Below are 10,192 nucleotides of genomic sequence, written 5' to 3'. Positions count from 1 at the left end.
GTATCCATTCAGAAAAACTAAACACAGCAAAATACACATGACAAATCAAAATATTATCCTGAATGTGTGTGGAAACAACGTGAATGTACGGAAATGTCTGTGCCTGTGCATAAATACAATGTGCGATCAGTGCGTCGAGCTCTTATACACGCATTATTATAACGGACCCGCGCGTGCTTCCTGTACGCCACCGCAATCGTCTTTATCTTGATTGCAGTCTTCATCCATCAAAACTTTACTAGCGAGACTGGTTATCCAGTCGTAGTTTGCATCTCATCTGGCCATACAGCGGTGGGATGTGTTGACAACCTGTTCAGTCTGTACTTCACACAGCGCGCATGACGTGTGAGAGCTCGCACTCTTCAGAGACAATCACAGAATATGACAGAGCTCGTGTTTTAAAGCTAAACACACTGGAATGAATAATTCACTGAAAACGCAACACGTGTCTCTGTTCTCTCTGCAATCTCTGATATAATCAGCCTGGTTTCCTTTATATTAGCGCTGTTTTGGACGGATTGTTTAAATGCATTCACCTACTGGATCATTGGACTGAAAACTTTCCCGGAGTTTGCAAGCAGAGAAGCAAAATTGGGTTAAAGGGTTAGAATAGAAATTGTGCTTCAATCACACACACACACACACACACACACACACACACACACACACACACACAATTATTCAACCCCCAAAAGTCAAAGTGTCTGTCACCTCTCTACTGCAATCTTGGCCTAATCCTCACTTGAAAAACTTCCAGATCACTGATAATATTTGGTTTTCACATTGTCACTGCATTCTTTAAATTACACCAAATATTTTTTAAATAGATTCATATCTTGAGACTTAGCAAGCCACTCAAGAACAACCGATCCTTGAACCAAGCTTAAGTAGATTTGGATGTATTGGGATGGCTGTCCTGCAGGAAAGTCTACTGATCATCAAGCTTCAGTCTCTGCACCAAAGTCATCACAATATTTGCCAAAATAGCCTGATACTTCAAAGAATCAATCATGTCCTTCATACAGTCAAAATATCCACTTCTTGCAACAGCAAAACGCCCCATAACAAGACTGGTCCACATCCATGTTTGACCATGGGAATGGTGTTCTTCTGTTCATAAGCTTTGCCTTTTTTAGACCAGACTGCTGATCTATGGGTCCAAAAAGTTCTAGTTGGGTCACATCACTCCATAAAACATTCTTCCAGAACTCCACAGGTCTATCCAAATTAATTTGTATGTATTCAAGCCAGCTTTGTATGTTCTTCTTGGTCAGTTTGGCAAGGTGTCCTGACATGAAGGCCATGCTTGTGTAGTGTTATTCTTAACCTCAACATTGAAATGTTGTTTCCTCCTTTCATGAGGACATCTTGTAAGTCTTTCGCAGTTAAATAAGGGTTTTTCTTATTTGCTATGATCAAACATTTTATTTCTCTTGATGATATTGTGCTTTTCTTCAACGCCCACATTTTAAACTTACACAAGGCTGCCAGATGTGTCTCTAGAAATGTGTCTTTAGTGTCTTCTTTTAGCCATAGACTGTGCGATTTAATAAAACAATGTATTCTCCATAGCTTTTGCGAGAGCCCTTTTGACTTATTTACCATATTTGCATCTGAACTTAAGCACATTCATGGGCTAAATGCACAGTATGTGTAACAGCTCAAGATAGTTACGTTTTGTTATGCAGTTTTCAAAGGGTTACTTGTTTTTTTTTGTTTGTTTGTTTTTTTTTAACACAATGTTGTGCCGTACCATATAAACAATAACTTAAAAACAGCAATGTTGAATAGGGGTTGACTAATTATTACATAGCTGTAGTGCCATAAACAAACAAACAAAAAAATTTAAAATCCTGCAACTCAAAAATTTTACATTTTATATTGACACTACCACCTTTAATATGCCACTAACCTGTTGTAGATGCTATTTTTACATTTGTAAATGATTACAATTTCATTTTTGTCCTCACATAATCATTTAATCTATCTGTCTTCGTTCACTAGTGGTCGGAATTTCCAGGAAATGCTGTTTAGAAATCTATAATGGTCCGAGTGCTCTGTCTGAACAAGAGGCCAAAGCCATCACTGAATTTTTGGGAATGCATCAAAACCAACTGCTCTGTTATCTCACCATCCACTCGTACGGTCAGCTGATCCTTGTCCCCTATGGACACCCGAACATCTCAGCACCCAATTACGATGAACTGGTAAGTAGAAGAACAAATGCTTTTAGGATCATTTAGGATTGGGAGCTTAGGATGAAATGTGCACATCTATCAATGTGTTTGCAGATGGAAGTAGGTCTTGCTGCGGTTAAAGCCATCGAATCAGTTCATGGGAAGAGCTACAAAGTGGGCAGTTCCCCTGATGTGTTGATATGTTTAAAACAATGTATACTTGCATAATATGAAGACGGCCTAGAAGGAGAGTTTTATTAATAAAGTCGTCTCCACTCATGGTGGCTGCCGTTTTTGCAATGCCACTGGTAAGCAAAACTTAATTTGTGTGATGCTGTATTGATGTCAATCTGCATCAGTATCAAGTAGAGATGCAAAATATATCCGTACCATATGTGACCCTGGACCACAAAACCAGTCATAAGAGTACATTTTTGAAATTGCGATTTATACATCGTCTGAAAGCTGAATAAATAAGCTTTCCATTGATGTATGGTTTGTTAGGATAGGACAATATTTGGCCGAGATACAACTATTTGAAAATCTGGAATCTGAGGGTGCAAAAAAATCTAAATACTGAGAAAATCGCCTTTAAATTTGTCCAAAAAAAGTTCTTAGCAATGCTTATTACTAATCAAAAATTAAGTTTTGATATATTTACGGTAGGACATTTACAAAATATCTTCATGGAACATGATCTTTTTTTTTTACATGATCTAGAAAAAAACGATAATTTTGACCCATATAATGTATTTTTGGCTATTGCTAAAAATATACCCAAGCGACTTAAGACTGGTTTTGTGGTCCAGGGTCACATTAGTTATTGCCTGATAATGGAGATTTTTCATTTATAAGCATTAGTCGATATTGGATATTTAATTGTGCAAGATCATTTCTTTTATTTTTACATTTAGATTACTGTCATCTAGTGCTAACTCAAAGTTAATAAAAAAAAATTATACACTGTTATAAAACTTGATTTTTGTTTTTAGTGTGTTAAGTTTATTTAGAAAAAAAAAATTGTATTGAATTTTAATATAGATCATTTATTGGTACATCACAACAATATAACATTATGAAAATAGTTATTTTAAATATAAAATATGTTATGAAAATATCCGTATTGGCCATGAAGCCCAAAATCAATGTTGTGTCACCCAGTCAGACATATAAAAAAAAAAAAGTTTAATGCAAGTTAATCACTTATGACAACACTTTAATATTCTTTACAGATGCAAGTTCTGGCTCGTCACGTGACTCGTCACGTGGCTTACCAGGATGCAATGTCCATTGTCCATCATAAACTTACGTCCATGATAAGAATTTCAAAAGTGCAGCTATTACAGTTACAGCCACATTGTGGACAACACTGACAGCCTTATGGATCTCAAGCACTAATGTGATTTAGATCACTATATCTAAATGGATTTTTTTTCACATCATGCAGTTTTATTTCTCAAAACTGTTTGTTGTTTTCTGTTATGCTTAAACAAGAACAGTGTAACGAAAACCAATTGGTTTGATATTTTACTGTCTAATGCAATAAAATTCAGACATTTGTACTATAAGTGTCAGTTATGTTTATTATTATTATAATAGGTTTATTGAACTAATAAACAAAACAATTAATAAACAGATAATTGAATTAACTATAATTGTTTAATTATTAATCATTATTAATTTATTAAAATGAATAAAAAAAACATTAAATATTATATTATTAGTAAGAATAATGTGTTTCATGATTTTCTGCGGTTTTGTAATATTGCTCGCACCGTTCCCTTTGGCCACCTGGTGGCAGTATATACACAGATATCACTGAAGATGGTTGCAGGCTTGTATAAACTGCTGTCAACATCAGTAACCTCAGATAAGATAAAACAATAAAGGTATAACTAAAGAAAAAGGGACAGAGAACAGTGCTCCTGGGGAAGATCAGGCAACCCTTCCTCAACTGCACAGCAGTTAAACATATCAAAGAAATGAGGGATAAGATCTCCCGCGTGTCAAGCTTCTCCTACCATACACACCAAGACCTGTTCTAGACTCACTGAAGCCCTCCTCTGTTTATCACTGACCGACTGGATGACAAAGAGAACAGAGATATGCCCTGTTTGTGATATTAACAATTCCCAGAGAGATCAAGATAGTGGATACTGAGTATATACCTCTCTTCAGTTCAACCAAAGGACTGAACCAGAGGTCAGGTATATATATATATATATATATATATATACAGTATGTATACACTGTATACTGCCTATATATGAAACAGTGTGCAGTTTGTAGTATGCTATTGTTTTGTTAAAATATTAAGTGATTAAAATATATTTATATATATCAGCGAAATAACATAAGTTGATAAAATAATTATCAGCTTATCTGTTTTGGACAGAATTTTAATTTTGGTGCATCTCTAAAACTTTAAAGTCTAGGACCACTGCAGTATTGCCCAGTGATACATATACAAACAAACAAAGATGAGCATAGCCCTATTGCTGTATATAATATAAAGACATTATTTACCTTATATATATTTTAAAATAAAAGTCTAAAATTAAAAGCAATAAAAATATTAAAGATTTAGATATTTCTAGAACACAAAAATCCATTAAAATTAATAAAGATATATTTAAGGTCTATAATATTTAAAATGTCTATAACATAAAAATAGCAAAACATTACACAAAAAAAGTAAAAAAAAAAAATCTAAATATTTAATTATTAAAATATTTGTATAAAAATTATTATTATTATTGTCATTATTATTAGTAGTATTATTTTATGTACTGAACATCCAAATGAAAACTTAATACGAAATATGACTACATTTTTTATTCATTATATAGAAATGTTAAAATATTAGTTGCAGTCTCAAGGGATTCTTTAAGTAAATAATTTAGCTGACAAAACCGGTGACCATGATCTCATGAAGTAGACTTTCAATCTTTACCCGTAACTATTGAACCGTGGTACCACTATACCCTCATGAACTAGAACTCCCAGAGTTCTTCTAGTGATGCCATTGGTCCATCATGACAAAACAGTGCCTCTCAGAGACCTCTCAATCTCCATTCCTGCTCTATGGTGGCCCCATACGAGAAAGACAATCTCTCTTTGGAGGAGCAGTGCTGCTGAATAATGTGTATGAGCCATCCATCATAGCTGTGTGCTGCCTGTGACATGAAGGTAATATGATCGCCTACTGGGCTCCAGCCAAATCTGTGAAGAGGACGTTTGGAGTGGTGAAAATAGAAGTCAGACTTGACGTCTCATGATAGACGCACAGCTGGGCTTGAGTTATTACTTCACTGATCCTTCGAGGGCTTTAGAAAGCATTGGATTGTTTTTGAAAATGACACTGGTATTTATTTGCCGTTGGTCAGGTTTGTGCTGTACGTTAATGTGCAACACTAAGATGTATTCATTAGTCAATGTCAAAACATTCAGTCCATGCCATTTGTCAGGATGCATCTACGAATCATAAGAATGTAATTTTTGGATCCTCTGTAACTAAAGCTCTTTATTACCTCATATTTTATTACTCATAAGTTTCTCTTTATATCTCAGGAGATTTTAGTTTTGTATTTACAGTAAGTATACTACAATAACAAAAAAAAACAAGCACAAAGAAGCCTCTCATGCTCACAAATGCTGCAATTATTTGATTAAAAATACAGTAAAAACAGTAATATTGTGAAATATTATTACAATTTAAATGAACTTTTTTCTATTGTAATATAATTTATTCCTGTGATGCAAAGCTGAATTTTTAGCATCATTACTCCAGTCTTCATTGTCACATGATCCTTCAGAAATCATTCTAATATGCTGATCTGCTGCTCAAAAAATAAACATTTCTTATTATCAATGTTGAAAACCATTGAGTTGCTTAATATTTTTTTTGCGACAAACCGTGATACATTTTTTTTCCTAGAATTCTTTGATAAATAGCTAATATTTGATTAAAAATACAGTAAAAACAGTAATATTGTGAAATATTATTACAATTTAAATGAACTTTTTTCTATTGTAATATAATTTATTCCTGTGATGCAAAGCTGAATTTTTAGCATCATTACTCCAGTCTTCATTGTCACATGATCCTTCAGAAATCATTCTAATATGCTGATCTGCTGCTCAAAAAATAAACATTTCTTATTATCAATGTTGAAAACCATTGAGTTGCTTAATATTTTTTTTGCGACAAACCGTGATACATTTTTTTTCCTAGAATTCTTTGATAAATAGCTAATTCAAAAGAACAACATTTATTTGAATTTAAAATCTAGTGTTACAGTGTAAAGTCTTTACTTGCTGAATAAAAGTATTTTATTTTTTTTCAAAATAAAATCTTAATGACCTTAAACATTTGGATGGTAGTGTAAATTAATTAATTAAAATACTAATTATAGTTAGCATAACAAACATTTTCATGAGAATTGTTTAAGAAATGTTTGCGATGATATTAAAATCACTTTTGACTGCCAACATCAGTGTCTATTTTTCTCATGCAAAAAAATCAGAAAATTAGAAAATACCAAAAGTTTCTGTTTGCTCTCAATTTAAACTCATTGCTGTATAGGAGAATCAAGTGAGAGTTTTTCTCCCTTGTTCTTTCTGCTTTTGTCTTTGTGTAGCTCCTTCCACCTCTCAGTTTTTCCAGCCTCCTACAATACAATATATTTATTAAATTTAATTTTCCTTTCCAAATATCATCCCTCTTTGATACATGTGTTTTGTTTTTCTGATCAATGTATCAGACAAGAAGTGCAAAGACATTTTGATGTTGGACTTCTAGGTCTTTTATGAAACCTTTGTGAGATGCTAATATGACAAATCATACAGTAGATAATGCTTTATACAGTGCAACAGTTCGAAGCTGCCCACGTGCCATATACTCATCACCTCGACTAATGGGACAGTGACAGCCCTGCCGCCCACTTCTGTTTCCATGACAACTGCCACCAAGACGGCTTTAACCAGATCTGAGGCGTGTTTCTGCCACCCTGAAACATTCTGCTTTCTGTCATGTTCTCCCGAAGATACTTTTGGCTCGTCACTTTGTCAGATGATGGGGTTTGATTCCGCAAAATCCTTGTTAGCAGCTGAAACAATGGCGGTAGCTGATATCTGTATGGCAGACTGTAGGAAGCCACATGCCCACCATGACGAAAGAGAAATCACAAATGAGATCTTCATGACATTACAACTATTTCTCCAACAAAACTAAATGGAAAGCAAACGGAGATGGTCAGTTGTCAAATCAAACTTGAGCCTGCTGCTTTAAATATCTTATTGTGGGAAAAGAAGTATTTTTAAAAAATTTTTCTTATTTCATAAAATGGGTTGCAAGCATTATTTTATGTCAAAATTAAAGTCTACATTTAAAAACTAATTTAATTTTAAATGATTAAAGTACTAATAAAATAAATATTCAGATAAATATTAATATTAAATATGAGCAACATAAGTATTGCATAATAATATAAATAAAATATATTTTTAATACATGTGATGAATTTAATTCATTTTTAATACTACACGTCAAGTGACTAAATATCTATCTATCTATCTATCTATCTATCTATCTATCTATCTATCTATCTATCTATCTATCTATCTATCTCATTTTTTCCAACAGATGTTTATTTGAGTCCCTGTGGGATGCAACATATGACAAATGACAACGCCTTTCCCCAAATACAAAACAGATATTGAGAATATTTGTGTAGCGGATTGTGCTGTTTATTGTTGAAGATGGCTGTTGTGTGTATTCCTGGCTCAGGGTGTGTGGGTTGTGTAGAAAGGAACTGCATATGTGCAGTTTGCTTATCCTCTGAAAGATAAGGTTTTTAAGGTGACGAAAATGTAAATTTTACCACATTGGTGAATATCAGAATCAGAATCAGAATGAGCTTTTATTCGCCAAGTGTGTGCAAACACACAAGGAATTCGTCTTCCACTGCTTGTTTCATTGCTAGTTTTTGTCTTGTGAGGCATAAATAAGTAACGAACCCGCACACTATCAATACTTGCTAATTCTTAACGTTTCGGTCCACCGACCTTCATCAGGCAAATGTAGCCTAAAGAATTAAAAACAAGACATTATTATATACTCTCCCAACCAATGAGTGTAATTGACAATCATATGTGGACTAATCACAAACACAAGACACTTTACAACATCCCCAATGAAAAATATATCATTATTCACATACAAAAATTATTATATTTATAAAATCACAATAGGTTATCAGAAAACGCACATCTTAATGTTTTAATATCATCCCCTTGTTTTTAATCAAACTGACACTTAGATATACAGCAAACACACTTTACAACATTACATTGAATAATGCCTCATCATTTAACCCTAAGGGTAATAAAGTTTGCAAAGTTACAATCCAGAACAGTTCTCGTCTTAATAAAAGGGTATCGATATCACCACATCTTGGTGGAACAGACACCTTTTCGATTCCCAAGAAACATAGAGCAGACACAACATGATTAAAAGAAATGAAATGTGCAGCAACTGGATATGACATATCTTTTCTCCTAATAGAGCTCTTGTGTTCACTGATCCTTTGTTTTAATTGTCGAGATGTTTTTCCCACATAACAAAGTCCACATGGACATCGAAAGTCTTGTGAAGCATAACAGATGTTCTGACTATTTCCCTCTTTTTTTGTTGTTGTTGCTCATTTGTACTGTTCTAGATTTCCTTCATTCAACAGATATCTTGAGTCTTTATCTGTCTTGTCTTGTTTTGCTGTGGATAGATTTTTTGTTACTTAAAAGCTTTTATCGTTTGATAGGCAGCAGGCAGACTCTGAAAAATCAAATCTCCCTGATCTCATCCTGAGATTTCCATCTCACAACTTCCCACACTTCAATACACTATCTGCAGAGCCCACAGTTTTCACTACCTGCATTTCCATTCAGTCCACATGATGATGGATCTCCATGAAGGCAACTTCCTTGACTTTACAAACAAGCACTACCAGTCAAAAGCTTACTAACACCATTTCTCACATCATCGAGTAATAGTATAGTCATTGTCAATGAAATATCAAAGTATGTAATTAATATTTTTTAAATTTTCCTATAAAATAAAAAATAACAACACAAAGCAATAACAAATATGAATAAAAAAAACAATAAAATAGATTAAAAAAAATAGATCAACATATCCAAAACAGCTTTATGAGTTTGAACTAACCTAAAAATGCTATAAAAAAATAAAATAAAAATAAAATCATATTTCTACAAGATAGTAAATCAATCAATCAATCTTCAAAGCTTCTGATAAGAAAAAAAAAGTCCTCTATAATTTACATATAGCCTATAATGTTGCATTTTAATGGCACAAAATAAGAAACCGCCAGTTCGCAGAGTGATACCACAGAAATGAAAGTTGCGCCGCGTGACGCGTGTTTTGGTCCGAAGAGAGTCGACACAGAGCTTATAAGGAAATATCTGACATGAATGTAATTATTTATACAAAATGGAAATCTGTCATCATTCACTCACCTGCATGTTTCAAATCCGTATAGCCACCAAATAAGATATTTAAAAATTACAGTGCTCCAAAATGAACAAAAACAACAAAATAGCACCATAAAAATAGCCCGTATAATCCGTGTTCTATATTTTTAAGTCATACGTCAGCTTTTTATGAGGAACATAAGAAAAGGTTGATATTAATGTCTAATCTTCTTCTTGTATTTTCTTTCTTGGTGGTTGATTCGGATTTTCTGCCCCCTGCTGGATTGTAGTATCTGCTAAATGTGCATCTAGTTAGTGCTTGCTGATAGATGCTGTAACTACACCATATTTTTCAATTAAATAGTCATTCAAAAATTAATGTATTTTATTTATTTTTTTAATTGTATTTGTATATACATATAGGCCTATATTTTGGAGATCACAAGCAGAATATTATTTCAACTCAGTTGAATGAGTGTTGATAAATACCAAGTTCTGTCATGAAACTCTAGATGGCGCAGGCTGAT

At 33.4% G+C, this 10,192-nt stretch overlaps 1 pseudogene; it reads left to right on the top strand.

Annotated features, from left to right (window-relative positions):
* The window catches only part of LOC107676044 (carboxypeptidase O-like), a 6,612-nt pseudogene extending 3,132 nt beyond the window's left edge, over positions 1 to 3,480 (top strand).
* Positions 3,481 to 10,192: the final 6,712 nt, after the last annotated feature.

Source organism: Sinocyclocheilus anshuiensis, unplaced genomic scaffold (assembly GCF_001515605.1).
Source record: "Sinocyclocheilus anshuiensis isolate Anshui unplaced genomic scaffold, SAMN03320099.WGS_v1.1 scaffold1744, whole genome shotgun sequence".
In the NCBI taxonomy this organism is placed as follows: domain Eukaryota; kingdom Metazoa; phylum Chordata; class Actinopteri; order Cypriniformes; family Cyprinidae; genus Sinocyclocheilus; species Sinocyclocheilus anshuiensis.
This window is presented reverse-complemented; position numbering and strand designations above follow the sequence as displayed.